Source organism: Schistocerca gregaria, chromosome 4, assembly GCF_023897955.1.
Source record: "Schistocerca gregaria isolate iqSchGreg1 chromosome 4, iqSchGreg1.2, whole genome shotgun sequence".
Taxonomy (NCBI): Eukaryota; Metazoa; Arthropoda; class Insecta; order Orthoptera; family Acrididae; genus Schistocerca; species Schistocerca gregaria.
In genome coordinates, this window is record NC_064923.1 from 290,009,578 (window position 1) to 290,023,110 (window position 13,533).

At 41.9% G+C, this 13,533-nt stretch overlaps 1 protein-coding gene across 2 annotated transcripts in view; it reads right to left on the reverse strand.

The window, feature by feature from the left end:
* LOC126365981 (uncharacterized) overlaps positions 1–11,702 on the reverse strand; it is a 155,349-nt gene extending 143,647 nt beyond the window's left edge. Inside the window, exon 1 of one of the 2 annotated variants that reach the window (XM_050008790.1) lies at positions 11,547–11,702. The gene's annotated coding sequence lies outside the window, so the exon portion shown is untranslated. Of the gene's footprint in view, positions 1–11,384 lie in introns of both variants that reach the window. The other variant, XM_050008789.1, reaches the window with a different exon arrangement.
* Positions 11,703–13,533: the final 1,831 nt, after the last annotated feature.

Here is a 13,533-nt window from a genome sequence, read left to right on the forward strand (position 1 = left end):
CTCATACTTCAAGAAGAATATTACAATTCCAATCCCACAGAAAGCAGGTGTCGACAGATATGAAAATTGACAAACTGCTTATTTGCTTCTGTCTCGGGTTCTTCGGCCGACGTTCGTGTGATGATTTTGCTGACGTTTCGCCAGCACGAGTGGCTGGCATTGTCAAAGCTTCACCCTCCATTGCCGGAGGTGAACTGGAGCCGGGCTCGCGGCCGCAGACTATATGTACCTTGCGCGCCAACGTCCGAGGGCTTCTCCGCGGTCATTTCCGCGGTCATTTCCGGTGCGTTTCTCCTCTTGCTACCTGCTACGGTCGTTCTCTGCAGTACGGGAAGCCAGGAGCCGTTTACCTTAAGGCTTTCTTCTTTCTTGTTGAAGCTGTTCCCGTGTGTGTGTATTTCTACAGCTTCTCTGTACAAGCGGGTGTGATAGTGCTTCTCTACAGCCAGAACTTCCGTGTCGGTGAATTTTATTACATGTACCTGGTCGGTCTCACTCAGTGCGTGTTCTGCCACGGCCGATTTTTCCACCTGTCCCAACCTGCAATGTCGCTTATGTTCTTTGATCCTGGTGTTGATTGATCTTCCAGTCATTCCGACATAAACTTTCCCGCATGTGCATGGTAAGCGGTATATTCCTGACATTGCAAGTGGGTCCCTTTTATCCTTTGCCGATCTAAGACATTCTTTGATCTTCCTTGTCGGTTTGAAAATTGTCTTTACGCCGTGCTTGTGTAATATACGGCCGATTCTGTCCGTCACTCTGGGAATGTATGGCAGAAAGGCCGTACCCGACATTTCTTTTTCTGGTTTCTTACTTCGCCGGTGGTTTGGCTCTGTTATGTCGGAATGACTGGAAGATCAATCAACACCAGGATCAAAGAACATAAGCGACATTGCAGGTTGGGACAGGTGGAAAAATCGGCCGTGGCAGAACACGCACTGAGTGAGACCGACCAGGTACATGTAATAAAATTCACCGACACGGAAGTTCTGGCTGTAGAGAAGCACTATCACACCCGCTTGTACAGAGAAGCTGTAGAAATACACAAACACGGGAACAGCTTCAACAAGAAAGAAGAAAGCCTTAAGGTAAACGGCTCCTGGCTTCCCGTACTGCAGAGAACGACCGTAGCAGGTAGCAACAGGAGAAACGCACCGGAAATGACCGCGGAAATGACCGCGGAGAAGCCCTCGGACGTTGGCGCGCAAGGTACATATAGTCTGCGGCCGCGAGCCCGGCTCCAGTTCACCTCCGGCAATGGAGGGTGAAGCTTTGACAATGCCAGCCACTCGTGCTGGCGAAACGTCAGCAAAATCATCACACGAACGTCGGCCGAAGAACCCGAGACAGAAGCAAATAAGCAGTTTGTCAACAAGTGGCCACGAAAGTCTTAACAATTTTGATATGAAAATTACCGAATTATCAGTTTAATAAGTGACAGCTGCAAAATACTAATGCGAATTCTTTACACACGAATGGAAAAACTGGTAGAAGCAGATCTTGGGGAAGTTCAGTTTGGATTCCGCAGAAATGTTGGACACGTGACCCAATACTAACACCGAGCGAGGTGGCGCAGTGGTTAGCACACTGGACTCGCATTCGGGAGGACGACGGTTCAATCCCGTCTTCGCCCATCCTGATTTAGGTTTTCCGTGATTTCCCTAAATCGTTTCAGGCAAATGCCGGGATGGTTCCTTTGAAAGGGCACGGCCGATTTCCTTCCCAATCCTTCCCTAACCCGAGCTTCTGCTCCGTCTCTAATGACCTCGCTGTCGACGGGACGTTAAATACTAACCACCACCACCAATATTAACCTTACGACGTATCTTAGAAGAAAGATTAGGAAAAGGCAAACCTACGTTTCTAGCATTTGTAGACTTAGAGAAAGCTTTTGACAATGTTAACTGGAATACTCTCTTCTAAATTCTGAAGGTGGCAGGGGTAAAATACAGTGAGCGTAAGGCTATTTACAATTTGTACAGAAAGCAGATGGCAGTTATAAGAGTCGAGGGATATGAAAGAGAAGCAGTGGTTGGGAAGGGAGTGAGACAGGGTTGTAGCCTATCCCAGATGTTATTCAATCTGTATATTGAGCAAGCAGTAAAGGAAACAAAAGAAAAATTCGAAGTAGGTATTAAAATTCATGGAGAAGAAATAAAAACTTTGAGGTTCGCCGATGACATTGTAATTCTGTCAGAGACAGCAAAGGACTTGGAAGAGCAGATGAACGGGATGGACAGTGTCTTGTAAGGAGGATATAAAATGAACATCAACAAAAGCAAAACGAGGATAATGGAATGTAGTCGAATTAAGTCGGGTGATGCTGAGGGAATTAGATTAGGAATTGAAACACTTAAAGTAGTAAAGGAGTTTTGCTATTTAGGGAGTAAAATAACTGATGATGGTCGAAGTAGAGAAGATATAAAATGTAGACTGGCAATGGCATGGAAAGCGTTTCTGAAGAAGAGAAATTTGTTAAAAGCGAGTATAGGTTTAAGTGTCAGGAAGTTGCTTCTGAAAGTATTTGTATGGTATGTAGCCATGTATGGAAGTGAAACATGGACGATAAATATTTTGGACAAGAAGAGAATAGAAGCTTTCGAAATATGGTGCTACAGAAGAATGCTGAAGATTAGATGGGTAAATCACATAACTAATGAGAAGGTATTGAATAGAATTGGGGAAAAGAGGAGTTTGTGGCACAACTTGACAAAAAGAATGGAAGGGTTGGTGGGACATGTTTTGAGGCATCAAGGGATCATAAATTTAGCATTGGAGGACAGCGTGGAGGGTAAAAATCGTAGAGGGAGACCAAGAGATGAATACACTAAGCAGATTCAGAAGGATGTAGGTTGCAGTAAGTACTGGGAGATGAAGAAGCTTGCACAGGATAGAGTAGCACGGAGAGCTGCATCAAATCAGTCTCAGGACTGAAGACCACAACAACAACATGAACTAAAAAAGTTAATACTGGCAGTGATTCCATTACTACTACTATTACTGCTGCTGTTGCTGCTGACACTAACAATGATAAAAATATTTGAAGAAGAATAACAATGATAATAATAACAGCAATGATAGTGGCAGATGTAAAAAAATTATAATTGAAAAAAATAAATGTTTTCTGATATAATGAGTTCTGTGGAAAGAAAATAAATGGAGACTGCACCAGCCAAGAATACTGAACAATGAGCAAGATCTGTTTGGAAAGAAGGATGTACAAAGGTAACTAGTGCATACAGAGACAATGGTAGCCCTTATATCGCTTTAGCAGATACGCCATTAACAGTCTTCTGAAGCTGGAGAGATTATTCAGTTCTGTAATATAATGCGGGAAGTTAATCCAGAGTAGAGTTCCTAACACTGAGAAGGACTTCGAGAAAGTGGCTGAACGATGGAATGGGGCAGAAAGCATTTAGATATGAAGCTGGAGATATTATTCAGTTCTGTAATATAATGCGGGAAGTTAATCCAGAGTAGAGTTCCTAACACTGAGAAGGACTTCGAGAAAGTGGCTGAACGATGGAATGGGGCAGAAAGCATTTAGATATGATGGGAACAGGCGTTTTTACCATGTTGTTCAGATAAGAACGGTAAGGTCCAGGGGAGATAGAAGGACAATGTTCGCTGATAAGACAGTAGAGAAGACAAAGCCGTGAGCTTTCCTGAGAATGACCTTGCAGGATAACATCGTTGTAATCAATAATTGGAACTATGTTTGTCTAAGTTTCTTTATCGGGTCCAGAGGGGAGAGTTTATATTTTTGTGGGGCACAGAGAGATACGGATGCCTTCTTGCACATTGCTGTTACGTGCTCAGCCCAACTTATATTCGGGTCAGTAGCAAAGATCAAATGTTCAGTGGGGTAGACATTAAGTTCACCACCTCAAAAAATGGACGTAAGTAGCTAATATTTTGTTTGATCACAGGTACATGTCTGCAGTCCCTGTACAAACCGATACCCCTGCAAAATAGCATGCCGCTGTGAGTGATAACAAAATGGTGCAGCCTATTGATATAACAAGATGGTAGAGCACATTGATAACATGGAGTATTGTGTGGTAATTCGTTTCTCCAATTGAAGGGGAACAACACCACAAAATATCCTGCTGCATTGGGGGGGGAGGGTATAGTAACGATTCACCGTGTTATGTACGTTGGGGTAGACGTTTCCCGTGTCTGAATGACGAAAACACAGTGACAGACCATTTCTCTGTGAAGAACCGTGACCCGCAGGAGAAATGGAGACGCCTATGCGTAAGACGACTGAGATGACAGTGAAAAAAATGGAAGTCAGTCATGGCTCAGATTTCAACATCTTGCATGACGTCTGGCGGATGACAGAGTGCACCCAGAGTGCTCACATTCGCTCAAAATCCCGCCGGAGCGGCACGGCGGCGGAAATGTTGCACCTGTTGATCACGTTTGATTCGGCTGCCATGCGTGAAGACTTATCAACAAACGTGAAACAGAGAAATGAATGTCATCTTCCGCAATAAAAAATTATTACACTGTCGGCATCCAAAATATTGGGGTGTGACTTTCGACAGATTTCTGACATTTGGCAAACATCTAGAACTAACAACCCAGAAAATAGAATCCAGAAATAACGTATTACGATAACTGGCTGGTGTCAGCTGGGTATCAAATGCAAACACCTTAAGGACTACAGGACAGGCATTTGCGTATCCTTTCGCTGGGGATCTAATACAAACACATTAAGAACTACAGCACAAGCATTTTTGTGGCATGTCACCGGAAACTTATCATGTTTGGAGTAGACGTAGTAATGTCAACAGAACAGATATACTTCTAAATGATGCAATGAGGATCGTGAAAGGAATTCTTATATCCACATGGACGTCATGACTGTCGGTACTCGCCAGTATTACCCTTCCAAATTTCCGACAACAAGCATTAACACATGAATGGATGAAACTCAAAAGATCCAGAGGCTTACCAATTCGTGCATCACCGACCAACTTACCACACATTCGATTACAATACAGAGAACCAGTATGGGTAAACACTGGCCAACTCGCCCCCAGAAAGCTATAATCTAAAAGGCGAGTGGAGGAAACAGTGAACGTTCTTCCATGATCTTCAGAAGTTAGGTAATATAGGACTGACCAGCTAGTTCCCGAGTGCGAGCCAACCAAGAAAAATATACAGTTCGCTCAACCGCATCAGAACTGGTCACGCCACCACCACATCAATGCTACACAGGTGGTGAATTACCAATGATGGCCAATTTGACTGCGGAACATCGAAACAAACACTGGAGTACGTTTTAAACAACTGCCCAAAAAGAAAATTCATGGGTACCTGGGAAAGACTTTGGAGTAACAACACTTGCAGCACTTAACTTGTTGGACTATACGGATATCCAGTTATGATGGAAAATGGATATTCAACTTCTATTAGCTACTGACTCTTCTTCGTGTTTCGTTAGTACCTATACATACATACTCGAATACTGATGAATGTGCAACTTAATTGTATCTGCCTGTGAAATATAAATCTCTAAGCCGTACACTAAATAAATAAACCAATAAAGTCAAATATAATACAATGATTGATTTTTTATTAAACGTGAGAATACAAAGGACCCTAACAGCTGTAAGAGAACTTGTGCTAACTGAAGTTTTAGTTTACGGTACCTAATATTTCCTTTTATGGTGAGTTTAAAAGAGAATATATTTTATATTATTTACTCAATTTAAAAAAATTCTTTCTGATCTGATGAATCACAAATATTCAATAAATTCTCAAGAAAACGTTTTGAACTTCGCTTATCATCAATTTTGAGTCAGAAGCGAAACATATTTAGCTTTTTAATATTAATTTCTATCGAAAAATTGAGTACAATAACAAAGCTTAAATTTTATCTTTAAGTACAAGTGATGCACAAAAATATGGAAATACCAAAAACTCAACGCATTACCATGCTTTGGTATTAAAAACAGTTTCCAGTCGTCTCGGAACGGATAAACACAGTTACTGTACTGTTTTCAAGGGAATCTGGTATAATCTTCCTACAAAATCATGCTAAGCTCAGGTAACGATGATGGACGTGGGTAACCATAACGCTGCCTTCTTTCCAAAGTAGATCACAAAGGCTCAGTAACATTTGGATCTGGTGACTGCCGTGCCAGTAGTAATGCGAAAATTCAACCTAGTGTTCATAAAACCAGTCCTGGACCATCCGAGCTGTGAGAAAAGGTGCCCTGTTTTCTTGTTACACAGTATTACCGATCAGACAAATTGCTCACATAATCCTTGGCAGTAATGCATCCTAAAGAGTTATCACGGGACCATGAAATACTATGATACGGCCACCCAAATCGACATTGAACCCCACCATGTTTCACTCTTGGGGCGTAATGGCTTCGGTACCATGTTTTCCCATTACGGGCATTTGGATCGTTGATGAGTGGCTTTAAAATTGCTGCTAGCCTTGTAATCTTCTACTTATGAAGCCCCCACTGTGTTGTGTTGGTGCTGACAGGACTTGCAAGTGCGACATTCAGTTCTGCAACGTGTGCAATGCAGCTGCCGTTCTTTTATTTTTCGTCACAGTCCTTTCCAATGACCGTCCGTCACGATCGCTCAACACATACTTCCGTCCGAGTTGTAACTTATTGGATGACGTTTTCCCGCTTTCCCTGGTGCGGTATATATCTTCGATAAGTGCTTTTTGAAACACCAAAAATTTCGCATCCTTGACTACGGAAGCACCCACCGTAAGAACACCAACTATTTGCCCCCGTTCATATTTATTTAGATGCGACACACTCATTGCTACACAGGACACTGTCCTGACCACAACTGACACTTGCAATGCATTGAACACATTGCTCAGGTGCCGTTCATAATCAGATACAATAGCGCAACTTGCAGGCTTGCCTAGCATCTGCGTTTATGCTCAAACATCCATTTCCCGCAGTGGTCCTACATTTTTACCCGACCCCTGTACGTATCTACCTACACTGAAAAGCCAAGAAACTGGTACATCTGCCTAATATGGTGTAGGGCCCGGCCAGAATGCAGAAGTGCCACAAGACTCATGTCTGAAGTAGTACTGGAGGGAACTGACACCATGAATCCTGCAGGGCTGTCCATAAATCCGTAAGAGTATGATGGTGTGGAGATCTATTCTGAACAGCACTGAAGGCATCCCAGATATGCTCCATAACGTTCATGTCTGGGGAGTTTGGTGGCCAGCGGAGGCGTTTAAACTCATAAGAGTGTTCCTGGAGTCAGACTGTAGCAATTCTGGACGTGTGGGTCTTCGCATTTTTCTGCAGGAATTGCACAATGGGCATAAATGGACGCAGGTGATCAGACACGATGCTTAGATACGAGTCACTTGTCCAGACGGATCAGATGTCCAACGGCACACGCCCCATACCATTACAGCTCCACCAGCTTGAACAGTCCCCTGCTGACATGCAGGGTCCATGGATTCATGAGATTGACTTCATACCCGTACACATCCCTCCGCTCGGTACAATTTGAAACGAGACTCATCCGATCAGGCAGCATGTTTCCACCCACCAACAACACAATTTTGGTGTTGACGGGCCCAGGCGAGGCGTAAAGCTTTTTGCCGTGAAGTCATCAAGGGTACACGACTGGGCCTTCGGCTCCGAAAGCTCATATCGATGTTTCGTCGAATGGTTCACACGCTGACTCTTGTTGACGGCCCAGCCTTGGAATCTGCAGCAATTTACGCAAAGATTGCACTTGTGTCACGTTGAACGATTCTCTTCAGTCGTCGTTCGTCCCGTTCTTGCAAGATCTAATTCTCGCCGCACCGACGTCGGAGATCTGATGATTTGCCGGATTCCTGATATTCACGGTACACTCGTGAAATGGCCGTACAGGAAAATTCCCACTTCACCGCTACCTCGGAGATACTGTGTCCCATCGCTCCTGCGCCGACTATAACACCACGTTCAAACTCAAATCTTGATAACCTGCCACTGCAGCAGCAGTAACCGATCTAACAACTGCGCCAGACACTTGTTGTCTTATATAGGCGTTGTCGACCACAGCGCCGTATTCTGACTGTTTACATATCTCTGTATTTGAAGAGGCACGGCTATACTAGTTTCTTTAGCGCTTCAGTGTATGATGATAACTATGTTTCAATTAATGCTAGATAGATTGCCGTGTGTTAAATAAACTGAACTTCCTTTATTTCATTTTTAAAATAAATATAGAGTTTCTCGGAAGAGTTTATTTGTAGTTAAGAAATTTTATTTTCTGTACACAAACCTATGTGATCATTTTCCTAGGATTCAGTTCATATATAAATACAGGAGATCATTGTATATTTTTCATTAAAATTCATTCTAGTGCTTAACATTTTTAGACGCTGATGGAGGTATGTCGGGTTCGATTCCTGGTAGCCATCTCAGAATTCTGTGTGGGTGAAAGATCTAGAACTGAGTCAACTCAGTCTCATGCGGTAAACTGAAAGGCCGCTTGCTAAAACACGCAGCGAAATCGAAAGCAAGCAGCCGAAGTGGTGTGAAATAAAAGTATTGCACCAGGCAGTAAACTATACGACTTTTTTTACAGACAAAAGAGCTTCAGTCAGTTTTCAATGTGATAAAGAACGCTTATTAAATATGCACAAATATGAGAATGATGGTCTCATATAGATTTGGGGATTGGAAATAAGAAATCAAGTGAATAATAATTAACCAAGCAGTGCAAAATGTGGTCAAGTAGTGTGAGGAGATCATTTAGGGCAGCACGTACGAATGAAGTTCATGCAACAGCGCAGTAACTCTCGGAAATTAACAGTATATACTCAAAGTTTTATACGGTGAACATCTCACATTCCATATGAAACTGAAGCTCATAAATCTCAATAACTATCATGACAACGTATCTAATAAGTTCGTCTCAATACTGTAAATAGTAAGTGCAGCGAAACGTTACAGTTCACATCTGCCTTAAATTGCTTAAACAGCTTTACTGCTTATGCGCTCTGAAAAACAATACCGAAAACGACACAAGTAATTCCAAGCCCCCTCCAGATTTTAGAATCCGAAACCCATGCTCGCGAAATTATTCTGTCTCGTAAAATTTCAAGGTATTCAACCCGCGCCCTCAACAAACTTTCTTGAAGTCCAACGAACCCTACCTACGACATGGGCACACTGACCAGCCATGGGCACCAACCCATCAAACCAAGTGCTAACCAAGAAAAGAGTGATGACACGACGAACGGGCTTCTTTTCTCGCTTATGGCTTTTTGTGACATCATGAATTCTGGGTTCATATTAAGCATTTCTGAAATGACCATTCATTTACAAATACGCAATACACTATTACACAGAGAAAAATCTTATCGTCACTTTGCGACCTCCCTCTAAAATATAGAAAGGCAGACTTACATCGGCCACGCGATATGTTTACGTTCAATTTATAATTACTTCTTAAATAACACAGTTATGATTTCTCACACATTGGGACTGTTGAGTAATGATATGGGACACTCTTGCAGTTATTTTACGTGTATATGTTAAGAATTCGTTGTAATGGCCTAATGTGCATACAAATTTTGTAAACTGGTAAACTTATCTGCTACACATGCATGATTGTAAAAGTATCATATGGAAGTGATTGCTATCATCTTCAGCTTTCATACGACACGCATCAGTTATTGCCTGGTTTATTTGGTATTAATTTTGTTAAACTACTGTAAATGAAACTATTTACAACTTTTAAACAATAGGGTTTAGAATACAGTTTAAAGTTGCTATGAGGTCATCTCATCACTGTGATTTCTCCAGTGTATCTGGTTTTTGTGTAACATGTCCAGAATGTAAGTTACGTATTTTTCGTGGAAATATAATATTCATTCCTTGTAACTTGAAACTCTTCCATTGGTCCGTGTCTACGTAACAGTATGGGGTTGTGAGTCTGTCTTGAGGCAAAACACTTTTGTTTCACTTTCTTTCCCAAACAAGTTTCAGCGACAATATCACCATCATGAGGTTTTTCTTTATTTTAAAACCCGCAAAATTAGCATATTTTTAAACATTACAAACTTCATTACATGTGTACTGTTTGGTTCCAGATATATTGTATGAATAGTTTTATAATCCTTATTTACTTTAAGTTACAACTAGGATCAGACAGAAGAGCCTCAGACAAATTCAGCACTGCAGGAGTATACAAACTCACATGCAACTCTGTCAAGCCAAATACATAGGACAAACAAGCAGAAACGTTGGAACAAGGTACACAGAGCACATCAGAGCTCTGAAGATTGACGGCACACACCCCACATTTCGCAGAATACATAATAAAGAAAAACCACCACGCCATTAACATCGAAACTGAGCTAAACGTCCTGAGACACGGAAAGTGTTTACAGTGAAAACTAACAACAGAAGAAAATCATTACATGCAGAAGGCTGTAGTAGAGGGCGAAAACGTAATAAATGCAAACAATGCTTTGCAACAACACTCTTTACGGTTTTAAGAGAACCGACACAGGATACAGAACAGTCTTAAAATACACAGACGTGCGTGTGTGCGTGCAATATGTTGTCAAGTAGTGTGTGAATTTCTAAGGGACCAAACTGCTAAGGTCATCGGTCCCTACACTTACACACTACTTTAACTTATGGTAAGAACAACACACACACCCATGCCGGAGGGAGGACTCTAAACTCCAGTGAGAGGCGCAATATGTGATACTTTCTCCAGACACACGCGAATAGCTTGATGGCGTACTATTTTGAATTACGACCAATGTGTAAAAGTTATGTTTTTCTATGTTTATAAGCAACTACAAGCTCACCAACGAAAGTGAGCACATGACAGATTAGGCAGCAACTTAGTGCACGCCGAAACTATATCCACAATAGTCCCTCAATTCCCGATAGTATAACACTGACGCATACATGATCACATTTTCATATTTATTAATAATAGCTACTCATACAGTTACAGAGATACGCTGTAAGCCGAAGAAACGGCAATAAAACACAGAAAATATACCGGAAATAACGGCAGCGAACGTAGAAACCATGCTGTGACACAAAGTAAATTAGATACTATAAAACTATTCACACAATACCGTATCTGAAACCAAACAGTACTCAAGTAATAACATTTTGTAATGTTTATAACGATGTAATTTTGCTTATTTAAGAATAAAGAAAAACCCACTGGTGGTACCGACATGGTCGCTGAAACTAGTTTCAGAGACAAAATTAAACAAAAGTATTTTGCATGAAGGCGGAACCAATCTCTTATCTTGTTATAATATTTATTTTCTTTTAACCAACTATGGACGGCACAGCCCTCTCTATCTGGCCAGAGAATAGCCTCGCCCCCCCTTTCCTGAGATTTACCTGCTAATCAGCTGTGGTCAGCAGTGCTTGCGCCTCATGCTCGCCTTCTCCATGCTGCCCCACAAGTTTCAGCCGGCTACGTGGGCTTTCCAATCGTGATGCTTCCGACTATTCTCTAGGGGCCGCAGGTACTTTGAGACTTCTGACAAACAAGTACCATACCTGGGTTTCGGACCGGACGCTCCCCACTACTCATTTACACCAGTGATTCACCAGCAGCGGATGTGTTGTCACTAGGTTCGTTTGAGCAGTTACCAGACAGAGCCAGACAACAGGCTGTACTGCGCATGCGCAGCTATGATGACGTACGCAGGCTGTGCTTGGTGCTTGCTCTGCTGATACGCTTTTCTGTGTGGAATTTCGTGCGTGGTGGGGCATCACGTGACCATGTGCAGCCCAGCAGTATGTTGTTGAGAGGACATACAGAGTTGTATCTGGAGCAATTGTTTTGTCATATGCCACCCACATAAAGATGCAAATAAGAAAGCAGTTCTTGGCATAATATCATTTCAAAATTAGACTCCACAGCTCGAAGTACCATAACATTCTGCTTTGGGGTGACTTTGACAGATTTTTCTTTTTTATTCGTACTCTGCAATATTGTTATGTAGCATTTCCAATCAGGTTTACATCTACACAGCACTCCAAAAAGCTAATAGGATGGAATACAAATTTGTTGCAAAAAAAAAATTCTTGTGTAGCTTACACCAGAATAAAGAACAATAAATTTCATGACTATTTCAAAATGTGTAAAAAATTAACAAGGTTGTCTGAGAGGCAAAGAAACTGTACAACTGACAGTTTATATTCTACTCTAGGAATAAATATAAATTCATGTGCGGAGTTAAAACGATAAAACACGGTATGCTGCCAGTCTACAATTTAGCATAAAATGGCATTCTATAAAATTAAGATGTAAACACAAAGTAAGAAACAACTTCAGGCCTAGAGGAAGTACTAGACAAGTGCCTTGTGATCGAAAACCACTGTTTCACAGAAGGCACGTTTGTAAAATTCAGATATAGCTGTCGTTATATTTGAAACAAAATATTGAGTTCAAAACTACTGACCAAATTTGCCTACTTAGTCAGCAACAAGTCAATGTTTACGTATGTTCGTACATATATAGCATTAAGAGATCTTACAGTGTCGTAAAAGGAATAGGACATCAGAGACTACTCCAGCGCCGGCCGCGGTGGCCTAGCGGTTCTAGGCGCTCAGTCCGGAACCGCGCGACTGCTACGGTAGCAGGTTCGAATCCTGCCTCGGGCATGGATGTGTGTGATGTCCTTAGATTAGTTAAGTTTAAGTAGTTCTAAGTTCTAGGGGACGGATGACCACAGATGTTAAGTCCCATAGTGCTCAGAGCCATTTGAACTACTCCAGCAGCTTCGAAATTTCATAAACCATAAATGCTTCATTCCGCTCTAATTGCACATTTCGATGTCGAGATGCACTCTGAAGTACCTGATATTCAGCTTTTCTATGTGGTTTTCATGATAGCAGTTTTCTTGGAGGTCCAATACTGTGTTCTCTTCTTTGGTTCTTTATTATGATGTAATGTCATTCGTCCCAGAAAATGAAAATTTGCACTTGAAATTGAACGAAGTTGAAAGTAGCCACTAGTGCGGAATGAAACACTTCGTTTCAAATAAACTAACTGCCTCGGCGGAAAAAAAATTAATAGAAGCAAATTTCTCTACAAAACAGACAGAAATAATTTCATTAGACATTAACGGTTGATTGCTAATAACGTGGAAATAATATAAATTCAGAAAATTGAAACTACTGACTTATTTTGGTCTTTCAAGGTTCTGAGAATATAATTAATTCACTTGATAGCTCCCGGCCACAGAAATTGTTTCGTTTTCATTTGACGTGGGAGCTGTAAACGAAGAGACCAGCAATATCACGGAACATATACACGGGTCACGTGAAGAAGGACCCCCCCCCCCCCCACACACACACACACACTATAACTCAGCTTGATCTGCGCATGCGCGAAACTGGCAGCTTGGGCGAGCCTGAAAAGTTTTTCGTGGTAGCATCTGGCTACTTGCTGCTACTGCCCGTAGGCAAACAGCCACGCTCCAAGTAGCCAGAAGCAGAAGGAAGGCACTGCTCATACGCGAATTCAGCTCTGCGCATG